Source organism: Oryza brachyantha, chromosome 12, assembly GCF_000231095.2.
Source record: "Oryza brachyantha chromosome 12, ObraRS2, whole genome shotgun sequence".
NCBI lineage: Eukaryota > Viridiplantae > Streptophyta > Magnoliopsida > Poales > Poaceae > Oryza > Oryza brachyantha.
In genome coordinates this window covers 6,068,483-6,085,061 of record NC_023174.2, presented here as the reverse complement: position 1 = coordinate 6,085,061, position 16,579 = coordinate 6,068,483, and positions in this window count along the sequence as shown.

Sequence of the window (16,579 nt, the reverse complement as noted above, 5' to 3'; positions counted from 1 at the left end):
GCAGCCGCCACCGAGGAGAATGAGTTCCCCTCGGCCTCTTGGTCCCGATGATTGCCTTACCCTGGCCGAAGCCTGCCTTACCCCTCCCATCGCCGGCGCTCTACATGGTCGGACGCACCCTGTGAAACGAGAGATAAGAAAAAGAAAAATAAGATTTTTCTATGAAAAAATAATTGTACCCTTTTCGCTCCAAATCAATTTGACCATTCATTTGACCTATGATTCCAAATCCGAGACCTATTCTAGGCTTCTAGTGTTATTCCGAGTCCAATGGAATCACTTTCGTCATCATCCGAACATTTGGTAACACAGCCATAATTTTGACTCCTACGGTTTGCAACCGATAAAAATCATGAAAATCCCCAAAAAAAAAACATTTCTAGCTTTCTTTTCACCTTCTTCCACACTTTCTAATGTTTTGGTGTTTCATTTGGAGTTAATCACTTATCTATTTTGTTTCATTTGTGTAACGATAGATTACGTCTCAACTGATTTAGAAGGAGCCGGATTAGAATTCTCTGCCGACGCTTACGACGTCACAGCTTTAGGGAGTGAAGACTAGGAAAATTACGCCGACCCTAAAGGCAAGTCAAGTAGTCTTTTGATAATATTTGAACCTAATCTGGATCTAGGTCATATTTTGAGTAGTCATACTTACCTTGAAGTACATATTTAGCTTGCATGTGTTAATTAATTAAATTATCACCTTGACTAGCAGTTGCCCATTTATTATATTGTTTTACATATTGTCATGCCTTGATATTGTGCCTGTTATGTCTTGATAACCCCAGTTTAAACGAGATGATTATTGCTAAAGCAATATCTATACATGGTTATCGTTATTTTATGTGAAAGCATGGTCATTACGTGGTTTATTTAAAAAGCTATAAGGACTTAACCACCTTATGTCAGTATAAGTGACATCCTTTACACCCATCCACATGATCGAAATATTCGCCATAGCATATGCTGCTCCAATGAGTAGATGATCTACAACCTTTCAATGTATATGGCAATATATCGGTCTAAGGCATGTACTGGCCACTGAGTGTTGTGATTGTTTGAGTGGGGGTACTATGTGTGCCCAATACGGTCTGGAGGAGCCGGTGTGCCTCTAAGACACACAATAGTGGGTGGAAGTTATGGCGGGGTTGGAACACAATCCCTCTGCGTTCGGGACGGGGCCAACAACCACAAAATCCTTTAACCCGCTAGGCAAATCTTAGATAAGCTTGGGATAGTATTGTGTTATGTTATCCTCAGCCTGGCTAGCTGTAGATATCGTGTGGGTAAAACTGGGTAGACGCTATAGAGTCGTTTGGTATTTAAATGTGCCGTGCTCCGGGTTAATGGAGACATGTCTTTGGGTGAATCCACAGAGGTGGTAAAAGGTAGATTTGAATGATGTTTAAGTTGACTAGTGAATGACATAAAATGATGGTTATACTTTGATTATTAGATATGGGTCATTGATTGGGTTTATTTTTAAACTACTACTAAGGTGGTTAGAGAGTTGAACCAGTTTCCTTCTTTTGTTAACTATGCATTACTATTTTATATTTTCCCTACTTGGCTTGCCGAGTACTTGTGTACTTAGTCTTGCATACTTTTAGTTCCAGTTGGTCAAGAAGAAGCTGCAGGTGAAGCCGAAGAGGTTGAGAACCTCAGGAGTGGGGTAAAGACAAAGTCTTTGACTTTTAGGTCGACTCTACGCTCAAGGCTGCTCCTGTGGTACAGAGTTGCGTCTTTTGTTCGTAAAATGTAGGTCGTTGCATGTGTTTTAGCTTAGCCTGGAGTTGTACTAAAACCTTATCGGTTTGTATAATTAATCGAAGTGTTGTTTCTGTATCATTCTATACGTAACTGAACTTCTTGGGCGGTTATGTGATTCGAGGGACGCTTGAATTCGGTCCAAGATCGGGCCCTCACAATTGCGCCATTCATATCACATCAAACTATATTCTATTAAGGTATATATTAACTATTCTCTCCTTTCTATATTATAAAACTTCCTGACCTTCCCTAAATTCATATGTATTAATGAATCTAGACAGATATACAAAACATATTCATCGATACATGAATAAATCTAGCAAGACTAGAAAGACTTATAATATGAAATGGATAGAGTATAAATCTACTCTATAGCGCACAAACATGTTTTACTCATTCTATGTTAATTATTCTTCAAATTCAACGGCTAAGATCATCTACATAAGATCGGAAAGCGAGGATGGACTATGCCTCTCCTTATGCAGACTTTATATATTAGATACTTTCTAATTAGAAATTACCTTATTAATTATAAAGTATTCATATGTTAGAAAATATCTTTCTACATAGAAACAAGACAAATACTTTCTATATATTAGACTTTATATAAAAATAAATGTATGAATATTTTTCTATCATACAGTGCACAAACATGTTTTACTCATTCTATGTTCATCGTTTGTCAAATCCGACAGCTAAAATCCTTTTCATAAGATTCGACATCTGGGACAAATTCCACCTCTCCATATGCAAACTTTCCATAATCAAAGACTTTCTTATTTAGAAATTATCTTACCATTTATAAAGTTTCCATATATTAGAAAATATATTTTCAATTAGGAAGACTGTCTATATATTAGACTTTATATAATTATAAATGTATAAATTTTGTAATTATAAAGTTTCTACAAATATGCAATTTATATCTTTAGAATAAAAGTTTGATCACATTTTTAATCGTATCGTTAGAATACTGACAATGATACCAAGATAATGAAATCCGTGTTCAATACAATGCCACAGTTGCGCTAAACATAAGATTGATTAAGGCTCGAGACCACTATTGTTGGATACCCAAATAGTCAAATCACTAACAGAATCTCTAGTAAATAGGAATATGTGTCAGGTGTTCTACAAATATTTTATTAGCACCATGTTTTTATGTGAAACAAGTAAATTTCTTTATCTGCCAAATGATGCATCACTGTAGAATATTTTTTAAGTTATTGCAAGATATATGCACTTCCTGATAATAATGAACTAGAAACACAACTAACAAAAAATATCATTAGTATTTTCAGTTTATTAAAAATTTCATATATTTTTTAAACTACAAAGAACTCGTGAGATAAATATTTACTAAGTATTATATGATCACTTAATATTTAATTTAAATATCTTATTTTGTAATATAAGAAGACATGATAAAATTTGTTTTTAAACTCATAATAAATTTAGACATTGAATTATGTGTTATCTGAGAGTTACACAATTGTTTTGTTCTCATTGAGTGTTGATGTATAATTTTTAGACTTAAGATTATCATGATTCCTAACATGTGTAGTGGATTGGTTAGAGACTACTAAACTCTACATCATGACTAAGGTATATATAAAGGTAGTCTTCCGGCATACCATGAAACGTATGGTGATATAGGAATAATCAAGATGGAATTTGTCTCTCCATAAGAGAGATATTTCTGGGCCCCTTGGTGTTATATATTACGGAAGTTTATGACCATGCCAAAAGTGATTGAGTCCCTATGTAAAAAAAACGTCTTTAGTGACACTTCATAACTCAAATCAGTGACGCATTTTTTCCACGTCACTAAATTTATGTCAATAATAAAAATCATTAGTGACGCAGATTTACGTGTCACTAATTACAGTAAAATTAGTGATGCTTCTTGTCAAAACACGTCACCAATAACTTTTCCTCACAATGACACTATTTTAAAACGCGTCACTAGTGTATTGGTCTCAAAAAAAGTTTAATAGATCAGCAATATGCAAACATCACAAGCAGAAATATAATTCATGTAACATTAGACACAAGTAGAGACATTAAACACATCATAAGCAGGAACATGATTTATTTAACATCAATATAATAGGTTTGCAAATCTAGAACACAACGCATCCTAGGTTTGCAATTCAGAATTACAAGCAAAGTGTGGAACATCACAGGCATAAAAGCATCACAGTACAGGAACATAAACAATAGAGATATCAACTAGCAACTTCGGAGCCTTGGGTTTTGGTAGTGGAACTCTCCCTTTTTATCGATCACTTGAGTTAGCAAAAAAAGAAGCAAGCTTTTCTCAAATATTGTCTAGCGCATCTTCTCCGAGAGGATTCGCCATCACCTCGAAATTCTTTTTTTTTTTGGAAAATACAAGTTAGAACCAGATAGCATAAAACCGACACTTCAGCAAAACAAAATAGTGAACTAAATCAAAACATCAAGTCAGAACTAGATTCACTTTCTTCACCAGAGCATGCTGAACTGAATTGTTTTGTTGAACCAAATTTTGTTTGACATTTTCTGAGATTCATTCTACAATTTTGTTGAATTTTTGTTATCTATTTTTGTTAATTGGTTTCAGTAGCTTATGGGACCACTTGTCTACTGAACTGAACTGAACTGAATCGAATTGAACTAACCATGTAGGATAGATAACAATATACATTTGTTTCAAGTTGTTTTTCCAGGTATCAAACAACAGTAAATTTGATCAATCAATATACTTTGTATATGACATTTCGGTTAAAAAGAAAGGTCACTCACAGTATATGAAGTACATCAAACAACCATTTCAGTTATTTAGTTGTCTAACGCATCAAATATACAACAACATAAACAAAAGTGGATGATACAAATAAGGCTAATACAAATTTACCTCATGTCGTGCAACATCTAGTAATCCAAGTGCTAAGATCATATGGTGGGCTGTGTAGAAGCCACATTCGTTGCCAAAATGTTGTTGATAGCACTACAAAAGTATACAACAATAAAAATATAAGAGAACTAATTTAGTTCTAGAATAGAAACAAGAGGTTAATTAATGACTCAACTAATTTAGTTCTATCCTGCATCAAAGGAAACAAGAAATTCTATACTGAAGCTAAGAGAAAAGTTTACTTCACTGCAACAAAGGAATCAAGAAAATGACTATAACTTGTAATAGCACTAGTAGGATATCAGCTTCAACTTCATTTGACAGGCAAATATAACTAGGGCAAAAAAAAAACTAGAATCAAAAAGCACATACTGGAATTTTTGTCACATGAATCGGCTTGCTCGTGTCCATCTTATATGTTCTGGAGTATGTTAAAAAGGCCCTACGAATTTAAAAGACGGGCTAGATTAATGCCAAATTATAGCTGTCCAAACTCCAGAATTAGTTTGGAAATTTCAAAGAAATAAAAGAACTCACTCATCCAAGACATCTTTGAGCAAGGTATGATCTCGCGGTCTCGTTCTCTGAGAATCAAAATACAACACCTTTCCCCACTTTGGAATAAGTACGACTAGAAGCCAATGATCACCTGGATTGTGCACAAACATAATGAACTCCTTCACAAAACTTTGGAACGCCTTCCTTACATAATCTACCATGTAGGACATATCAGCCCTTATAGTGGATAATTTCATCACCTCAAGATCTAGAAAACCAATAGGCAGACCTTTCTCCTTGGTTTCCATAAGCATCAACCTACACAAGTACCTAAATAGCAAAATAATATGCATAATGCAATAAAAACTAATAAGATGCAAGAACAGTACATGTTAACTGATTGTAGGAGATTAGAACATACAACGTGTAACAGCAAAGAATTGAGACATCAAGTGCATCAAAGTTTAGAAGTACATATATGTCACCACAACTAACATTGAAGACCTCTGGGTTTACGGAACAAAAAAATGGTTACACTTAAGCAAAATCGCTATCCCATTCTTGAGTTTTGCCGCTGGAATTTTCATGTAGTACTCATGGAGAGCAGTTGTGGCAGGACCCACACTCTCAAGTGCAGCAGTTTTTAGCATTGGCTGCCCACATATAAAATTTAGATTTGGCATGGCCCATGGTAACCCTGTTTCCTTAGGATGATTAGATTCCTTGACAGCAACATCTCTTAGCTGATGTTGCTTTTCTAATTTGTCACATGCGACAGTCCTCTTAAAGAAAGCACATACTGCTGCAACAAGGTTTTGTGATTCTTCACACTCTGAGCATCGTCCCTTATTGACCTAGTTGGGGTAGCACTAGTAGATTCATCGAGCAGGTTCCTGCACATAGGAGCACTCTTTACAACATTAGATATGCCCTTGTGCCACACTTTGAGAAGGTCGACCATCCATTGCCACATGGTTCAATATAACACTAGTCATCGTACACTAGATACTTTTATTCACAACTTGACCAAGTGTTATAGTCTCATCATCTGGCGGGGGCTGAAGCACATGATCACAAAACTTAGGGTGCACAAACTCAACTTTGACCACTATATACCCATAGAGAATAGGGACTATATGTAGTACAGTTTGCTACGGATATATCTGGCCCCAAGCAACTTCAATTTGATGACCTCCAATGTAAGTAATCAGAGAACAAGATGTAGGCTCAGTCAGCATATCAATAGAATCCATGAGAGGACTTGGGATATGATCTTCATCTACATTGTTATCAAACTCCATCTGCTCTTTATTCACATCATACTCCAACTCCATCTGAGCTTGGAGTGGATCATTTGCTGCATTGTTATCGTCATCTCCAGCCTCTGAGGCAAAAGCACAACTGCTTTTTTGTCCAGATGCAGGGCTTGGGTTCCTAGAGATTCGCTTCACTTGGAATCCTTAAGATTCAAATAATGATATGATATCATGTGCCACTTCAACCTTGATCTCATTCTTAATAGCTAGCAACTCATCATCTGAAATTGTTCTTCTCCTCTTCTTGTACAAATCAATGAATTCTGGCCATGCATGCTTCAAGCCCCTGTAGCTGGACACACCATATATATGTCCTGATTGCACAGGGCCCGAACATGCAGTTAGCAAGTCGTTTTCCCAAACCCAAGAAATCCCTGAAGATTTGGCAGACACATGCTTCTTTTTAATATCTTCTGACACTTTCTCGGCAACACGCTTTGATCATCTGATCTGAGCAACTCCATCTACCACTTCAAGTTTACTCCTTTCTCGTAGAAAATTCCTGGATCGATCATCAGGGTATTGCTGCCATGGATTCTCAATACCTTCACTAGTTAATAGACTATCCACTGCCTCTCATTGTGCAATTTTTCCATCATACCCAGCTAGACCCATGTTGTGGTCATGCATGTTCTTTTCTCAAACTGATTGTACTACTCTTCATCCACTTCATTTTGGACTCCCACAACCATCTTTTTCCAGGAAGAACCACATGTTGTTTCTTGTTTCTCGTATCAGCCACATAGAATACTTGGGAAACGTTATCCACAAGCACGAATGGCTCTTCCTTGTAGCCAACATGTTCAAGGTCAACAGTGGTGAACCAATATGTGTCTTTCATGACACTTCTTGCACCTTGAACCCAGCGACACCTAAAAATTGGCACCTTAAAGTCTGGATAGGTGAGCTTCCAAATCTCCTTGATTTGTCCATAGTATGTAGCCTTTCCATGTTGTTGTCAAAAGCCTCTACACGAACACCGCTATTCTGATATGTGCTTTTCTTGTCTTGGGCAATTGTGGAGAATGTGTAGCCATTGATGTCATACCCTTGATAGCTAGTGAATGTAAATTAAGGACCTTTGCTAAGCATCAAAGAGCATCATCTGTGCTAGAGTCTGAATTTTTCATTCAATCTCCGAACCAAATGTTGAATCCTTTCATATGTGCTTTAGCTAACCAAGCATCGCTCCGCTCCATGTTCTCTTGGTGCAGGTGATCCTTATGCTCATCAATGTATGGGGACACGTCTGTTGTGTGTTGCGGCACGAGAAAATGAGCTTGTCGTAATGCATTCTTGTCAGGATTGAGTGTCTTCTCCCTAATAGTCCCTGTCCCAGCTAACCTTCCCTCATGGCGAGACTTCGGTATGCCAATTGGATTTTTAGAGTCAATGAAATCAAGGCACCAGTCAACTACCTCTTCAGCAGAGTAACCCTGGACCATGCTTCCTTCAGGATGAACCCAACTCTTTGTATAGTTGTTGAGAGTGCTCATGAATCTCTTGTATCTCCTCAACCAGGTGAAGAATGAGGTGTTCGAATACATCAAAGAATGATGGTGGGAAATACACTTCAAGGAGACACATTGTCTCGAACAAGTTCTTTTCCATATCATCAAGCGATTTCTCATCAATTACCTTCTTAGAGATTGAATTAAAGAAGAAGCATAGGCTCATGATAGCCATTCGTACTTTTTCTGGCAATATCTTCCTGATACCAACTACAAGCATTGTGGTCAGCATGACCTCGCAGTCATGAGCCTTCATGGGGATAAATTTGTTCTCCTTCGGATGTACAAGTTTTCGAATGTTTGATAAATAGCAAGAAGGAACTTTAGCTGTACGAAAGAAGTCATATAATTACTGCTTCCTTTGCTTTGTTAGATTTATGGTAGATGCTGGTAGATTGTTACCAGTACCATTTTTATAAAGCTCAAATCTTGTGCCCAAGTCTACTCATCCTTTCTCATGATCCTTGGTTTAATTCTTGACGTTTATTAGTGTAGCAAGTAAACTCCCACAGACATTTTTCACATGCATAGCATCAATAGAGTGACAGATGGCTAAGACTTTCCAATAAGGTAGCTCCCATAGGATTGACTTCTTTTTCCACCTGATTTCTGGCTCATCTGTATCACGCTTTTGCTTTCCAAGGATAGTGCTTTTCTTCCCATGTGTTGTAGGGAGATCCTTCACCTGGTTGTAGACTTCTTCTCCGCTAAAATGCCTTGGAGCAGATGCTATCTCCCTTGTGCCATCAAATTGATGGTTCATGCCTCGGTACGGATGGGACTGGGGAAGGACACATCGATTCCTTATGTACACCCTTTTCTTAGAGTTATTGAGCCAAATTGTCTCTGTGTCGTCTAAACAATGAGGGCAATCTTTTTCCTCTTTACACTGCCCGTACACGGAACGACCACCCGGTAAATCAGTGATAGTGCACAATAACATGCCATACAGTGTGAGAGGTGCTTTCCTGTGCCCATTGTAGACCTCAATACCTGGTGACCACAAAGTTTTCAGATCATCTACAAGGGGTCTCAAATACACATCGATATCATTGTCAGGTTGTTGCGGACCTAAGATGAGAATGGGCATTATCATGCACTTCCTCTTGTTACAAAGCCAGGGTGGAAGATTGTAGATTAACAGCAACACTGGCCATACACTATGTGAGCTACTCATCTGGCTGAATGGGTTCATCCCATCCATGCTTAGTGCGAACCGAAGATTCCTTTCATCATAAGCAAACTTAACATATATATGTGTGACCAATGACATGCCAAAGTGTTGAATCTGTGAGGTGACATAATCATCTTTCTTCCGTGTCTTGTGCCAACACAACAGTTGTGCATCCTTGCTTGATGCAAACAATCGCTTCAGATGAGGTAATATTGAATAATATCATGCGACCTTCTGAGGAACTCCATGCCTTCTTTTCTCATCGTACCCCCGTCATTTCTTCATTTGAATCGAGGAGTTTAACACTTGGGACATTCAGTTAGATTTGCATTGTCGCCACGAAACTTGATGCCATCATTCTTACAAGCGTGTATTTTTTCAACCTCCATTCCTAAAGGGCAAATATTCGTCTTAGCCTCATAGGTGGTCTTAGGTATCTCATTACATTTTAGTAGCATGTCCTTTAACAGATCTAACAAATACTTGCATCAATCTATCAGGATGGGTGTCACACCCGGAGTTTTGTCCCAAGCCTAAGTTCGTAAAAGAAATCCGTAAATAACAATTGGCTTAATTAACTCAGGAAAAATCCCTCTAAAAGAACTTAATTTAATTAAATCGAGGTTCGCAAATCGACTAACTGGATTTAAACTCAAATTAAATGTCACGCCCAGAAATTTACACCAAATTTCTGAACAATAACATGTATTAAATCTCGGTCCAGGCATCAGCCCGAGTACACACTATGACAAATTAATACACAGTTCCACATCTTAAAAACAAATAAAAACAATTATCTATCGAAAAGCAGCGGAAAAAGAAAACAAACTAAACCATCTAATCTTCAGCTTCAGCTGGCGAAGACGGCTCCACACCACAGGCACTCTCGACGGCGGACTGAACCTTACTTCAACCTTCGGAACAACCTTCTTCTGACACAGGCTCTGGCACTTGCTCTGGTGGGGGAAAAAGTAAGCAAGGCTGAGTACAAACCACCGTACTCAACAAGTAACACCCAAGAGGGGGAGAATAATGAATGCAACAAGGTATCAAGAATAGGCTAAGGTTAACTTGCACAAAAGCTGCAGTAATTTAGCAAAACAGTAAATAAAATAGACTGAAATAAAAGTAAAGTAACATTTAAAATAATCATCCACTGTCCAACGTTACACCACGTTGCAACAGGCCCAGACCGCTATCGAACGTTACACCACGTAGCGACAGGGTCAACCCTCTGTCCAACGTTAAACCACGTTGCGACAGACCCAAACCACTGCCAACGTTACACCACGTCACGCAGGGTCAAACCAGTTCCAAGATTAATAAAATTATTAAAGGGGTTCAACTAATCCCAGTGAGTCTGTCAGTTCGCCCAATAACCGCGGGCACGGCTATTCGAATAGTTTTACTCTGCAGAGGTGTACAACTTTACCCACAAGACATGGCTGCCAAGCATGTTACCATGCCCCAACGTATCACCACGATACCTCAGTACGGAAACCATGATAAGATCTTTCGCCTAACCCTCCCTATACAATCGTACCACACTTCAGGTTTCACCCCCTCCTTTACACCAAGTCGGGCAGTCCCCTCTTGTGCCTTGGTAGATCCGGAAGCAGGAGAAGCTTTCGTTACACCACGATTGCCCGTCCATACTCCATCACGCCTACCCTTGCCTGGGTACGTCGAATAGGGACAAGCTAGATTACGAGTCTCACCGTTGCCCATTCTGGCTTGTGGTTAGTACGTGTAAGACCTTCAGGGTTTCCTGAGAACCGGTCCTTAATTGCCATGGGCACGACTCTCAAAACCATGCACCCACAGCCCACCATAAGCAATATTTTAGTTGTATTAATCCACCTCGGGAAATGAATAATGATAACAACCATTGAAGGTGTACCAAAGTCCAACAATAATTAAATAATAATTGGTGAGCTAGTTGAACTAAGCATGGCTAAGCATTGACTAACCCTAATTCTAGTCAAATTAACCCTGGGATGACAATAATAATGAATGGGAATCAACAGATATATTGGTAAATGCCCAATAGATAAATAAAGTAAATACATTTGAATACAATGCATGTTTGAATGTAAAAGCGGGGGATTTTATAAACATAGGTTCAATATGATCAAAGAAGGGTGCCACTTGCCTTGCTTAGACCCACGAGGAACTTCGGCGACGACTTCGAGAACGAACGACGCTTCGACGGGGTCAAAACCTACGACAAACAAGGCAAAACAAGAAAAACAGGCTAAAAAACTACTGAAACAGAGAAAGAAACTATTTTTAATGGATTCTTGGCATTTTTCTGGATTTAATGAAACTTGACTGGACCTAAACGGAGACTAGATGAATTACTTATGAATTTTAGAAGTTTTCTGGGTTTTTAGCTAAACAGAAAAGTCCTAAATCAATTATTGCGCAATCAATCGGAGGCATGACCTCAGCACTGAGAAGAGAGGGAGGCTGACAGCCCCGACCCACTGGCAGTGAGACAAGAGGAGAAGAGGGGCTGACAAGGGGGCCCACGAGGAGAGAGAGATCGACTGGCCGGGCCCGCTGGACAGAGGAAGAGAGCAGAGGAGGAAGGGGAGAGCGCAGGCGCGGCAGGCGGCAGGCAGCGGGGCGGCGGCGCGAGCAGCGACCGGCGACGTCGGCGCAACGGCAGCGGGCGGCGGCGACGACCGACGGCGCCGCAAGCGGCGGCGCTAAGGATCGGCGAGGTGAGGCGGCGGCCGAGGTAGAGAGGAGGCGCATGGCCGACGGCGGCAACGGCGCCCGACGACGACGACGGCGCGATGGGAGGGCGACGGTGACGGCGAGGCGAGGGTAACGATGGGCGGAGGGGCGACGGTGATGTCTGGGGCACGCACACGCGTGGCGGCGGCGGCGACCTCAGCGACATCGTGCGGAGGGAAAAAGAGAGGGAAGGGGGACGACGACGGCTTACCGGCGGCGACGTCGGTGAGTCGGCGTCGTGGCGGGACGGGTGGTGACGACCGGCGGCGTGGATGGCGGCGCACAGGTGGCGAGATCGGGCGCGGCGGCGAGGTGGCTAGGCACAATGGCGGCTCGGGCGGAGAGGGGAAAGAAATGGCGGCGGTGGGCAGGGAGGCGAATTTTATAGGGGCGGCCGGCTAGGGCGGAGGCGGCGGTTAGAGACCACGTTGCACACGCGGGCGCGGCGGACGGCGGCCGTTGCGGGCGCGGGAGTTGGAGTCAGCGGCGGCTTCGACGCGGGAAATCCGGAGAGCGCGGCGGCGCGAGGCGGCGGCTGGCGGCCGGGAGAAGTGGGGCGGAGGTTACTCCGGGCAAAGGATTTGGCGGCGACCGGGGAAAGCAGAGTGGTGGTTGCGCCGGCGTGATGGAGCGGGGCGGCGGTGCACGGCGAGGCGCGGCAGCGGCGCAGCACGATGGTGCCGGCGCTGTGGCAAGCAGAGGAGGTTGGACGGACGCAGCGCAGCGGCGCGAGCGCGAGGGCGACGCGGCAACGGGCGACACATCGTGGGTACTCGGCTTGTGCCGTGGCGGTGAGGGGTGCAGGCAGAGGAGGGCGGCGGCATCCGGCGCGGAGGGCGGCGAAGGACGGCGGTTCCGCGGCGGCAACGGCGGGGCGATGGAGACGGCCCCGAGAGGGTGCGTCGGCGGCGGCAAACGACGCGCGCGCGACGGCGACACATCCGTCGACGACGGCGGCCAAAGTGAAAAAGAGGGAGGAAGAGAGAAAGGGAGAGGCTCACCGGTGATGAGAACGACGGCAACGGGTCGGCGTGGACGAGGCGGAGGTGGCGTGCGGCTCGGAGCGGCGGCGTGCGACGGAATCGGGTGGCGGCGGCATCGGCCGAGCGGCACGACGTCGATCAACCAAGGAGAGCCGGAGGGGGGCGAGCGGCGAACGAGGGTTGGATTTTATAGGGAGCCGATGCGGCGGCGGCACGCTTAGGGCCGAGCGGTGGTTAGTGCGGCCGGGTGGACGCGGTGCGGCGAAAGCGGGAGGTGGTTGGCGGCGGCGCGGGTCATGGCCGGGAAAAGCGGCACAGTGGCTGCGCGCGGCCGGTGCAGGACGAGGGCGGGGCAAGGTGGCACGGCGCGGACAAGCGGGCGGCGCGGATTGCGGCTGGTGATGACGCCCGGCAGTTGCGGTGCAACCGTTGGGCCGGCGCGGGCGGAGAGGCGGCTCAACGGACGACGCGGCGGCACGGGCGAGGCACAACCGGCGAGGCGAGGGGCAATGCAGCTCAGCACGACGGCGGGGTGCGCGGACGCAGGGCGGTGACCAACAGTGCGAGCGGCAACGCGGTCGGCACAGCGAGGTGACGCGGTGATGACGGCGAGCGGCGGCCAAGCACGGGCGCGAGGCGCACGCACCGCGTGGCACGGTGGGGACGCGTCGCGGCGAGGCAGAGCGGAAGCGTGCGCAGGTGGAGCGGCGCAACGCGGACGGTGTGGCGGCTAGGCGCGGCGACACGACATCGGGCGGCGCGGAGCGACGCGACGGCGGGCGCCGAGGGAGAGATTGAGGAGGAAGGGGAGAGTTCACTGGGTGGACCACGACGACGGTGGGGCGGCGGACGACCGACGATGGCCGTTGACCGGCGGGCGAAGGCGCAAAGGTGGAGACCGGCAAAGATGGCGGCGCGGCGATGTAGTCGCGGGCGTGACGCGCGCGGGCGCAGGCGCCGACTGGAGGTGGAAGATGGGGCTGACTGGTGGGGACCACCTGTCAGCGTCCCGGGAGGAGAGGGGAGGCGGCCTGGACTTGGCGCGCGCGTGGTGGCTATGGGCCGTGGCTCGGCCCATGCACGGGAGAGAGGAGAGGCGGATGGGAGAGAGGCTGAGGCGAGCTGAGCGGGCCGGCTGGCTGGGCCGGTGGCCTGCTGGCCGGGAGGAGAGGGAGGAGTGGGCCGAGGGAGGCGATGCAGACTTTGAGCGCCGGTTGGGACACGACTCGGGAAATTGCAGACAGTACACGCATTCACACGACAGAACCAAATCATGCACGAATTAGAGATCCGTACGACAAATTAGATCTGATACGTGGACCCGTGAACTGTTAGCGGAACAACGGCAGGAGTTAACGACCCGTTAAATTGAGATTTAACGACTCGCTAAACTAGAATTAGACGACTTTAACGTTAAACCAATCTACGTTTACGAAATTGAATTCCGCACGTAGATCAATCGCACGCTAGCTAATAGATTGGAAAACCTAAGCAATTACACGGTAGATTAACGATAGATTGATTTGCATGAATAAAACGTATGCAAACCTGAGGTTTGGTGAAGAGATCAGCGACGGATTGTGGTTGTTCCTCGCTGTTAGGCTAGAAAACCTGAACAATTAAACGGTAGATTAATTTGGATTGATTCGCAAGAATAAAATATATGCGAACCTGAGGATCGGTGACAGATTAGATCGGCTTTCGCTGCTGCGAATAGGGATGCAACAGGGCTGCCAGCGGCTTGCTGCACAGCTGCTGGATAGGGGCGGCACAGGTGTAGCGGAGGCGGAAGAGGCGACTGGAGATGCACGGGAGAGGGAGACGGGGAAAAGAGGCAAGGGTGTAGGGGTATTTATAGGGGAAAGCTAGAGATAGATCTTGTTATCCATCCCCTATTAACAAGGAATAGATAAGGTTTCAAAGAGATAAGATTTAGAATTCTAATTAACTGGAATTGATTTTTTTGGTGGAGATAGAGATGAGGCTGCATGGCTTGGAGAGGAGGGGGAGAGGATCGTACAGGGAGGAGGAGGTGCGACCAGGAGAGAAAAAAAAAGGAAAAGAGAAAAGAAAAAAGGAAAAGGGGAAAAAGGGAGAAGGGAAAAAGAAAAGAAAAAGGAAAGAGGGAAAAAAAAGAAATTGCCTCCAATTTTGCCGATTTTTATTAAGTTTATTAGAGCAAATTTTACTGACTGCAATTCAAATATAAATCCTGTTAATAATTTAAAATGCTTTCGGGACATTTTAGAATATCCGAAAAGCTTCCAATTAATTAAATTAATTTATTACACTGGGTTTCTCCTGAACTTTAATTAATAAATTATTTTTAATGCATTATTTATTTAATTCTTGGCTTGGGTAAAACTCAGGGCGTGACATTAAAGAAGTATAAAATTTGGCCAAACAAATTAATTTAAAACTCGGCAAAAGTAGGGCTTTCCTTTTTCCCTCCTTTTTCCTTTCTTTTTCCCTTCCTTCTCAAATTGGGCCGAAGTCCAATTTTCCTCCTCTCTCTTTTTCTTTTTCCTTTTTTCTTTTTCCCCTCTTCCTTCCCGGGCTGGCCCAGCCAAGCCGGCAGCCGCCTGGCCTGCTTCCTCCTCCCCACTCCCGCGCGCCTTTCCCCTCCGCCTGGGCCGCCAGCCGCCGGCCCAGCTCGCGCGCCCACGCCCGCCCGTAAAGTCCGCCGCCGCCTCCCTCCTCCTTTGCGCCGCTGACAGGCCTGTCAGCGACCGTGCCTGCGCCGCGCCGGCCGAGTCCAAGCCTGCGCCGCGCCGCCGCCGACCCCAACTCCTCCGCCGCAACCGCCGCCGTCGAATCCGGCTCGTTGCCGACTCGGTCTCCTCCGCAACCGCCGCCCCGCCCTAGCCGACGCCGCGACCTTGTAAAACCCCCAGCTCTCCGCCCCGCCGCCACTTTTTGCCTCACCCGTACACCGCCGCTTCCTCGCCGCCGTCGACCGATCTCGCCGTTGACCGTCGGACGTCGCCGCCCACCCGTGTCACCACCTCCGCCTCGGCTTCGCCGACTTTCCGCCATCTTAACCGCCGCCGGAGGACGTCCGAGCACCCTCGCCGCCTCCTCGCCCTTTTCGCCGTCGTGCCCGACTTCGCCATCCGCGCGTCGCCGATCGCGCTCGGATCGACGCCGTCCTCGCTTCGTCCGCCATCACCCGTTCCTCCTCAACGCCGACTTGCTGCCGTCCTCCGTCACCGTTGGTGAGGCCTCCCCTCCTCTCCTCCTCTCTTTTTCCGCCGTCGCTGGGTCTCCTCGCCGCCGCGCCGTTGCCAGGTGCCGTGCGCTGCCGGCACTCGCTGCCGCATCTCCACCCAACGTCGTCGTCGCCACGCGGTCGCCAAGCCGTCGCTGCCGGCGCCCGCCACCGCCTCCACCTCCCGGCGCCATCGCCCCGGACCGTGCAATGCCGCCCGTCGCCTTGCGTCGCTCGTCGCCGTCGCCGCCACGCGCGTGCGCGCCTTGGGCGTCGCCGTCGCCCCTCTGCCTGCCGTCTTCGTCACCTCGCCGTCGCCGTGGTGGCCCCGCCGCCACCGGAGCGCCGCCAGGCCCGGCGCGTTGTTGCCCTCCTCCTCTGCTCTCGACCGAGGCGTCGCCTTCCCCTCTCAACCGAGGCCGTCTCCCCCTCCTCCTCTGCTCTGGGCCACTGACGAGTGGGTCCCACTCGTCAG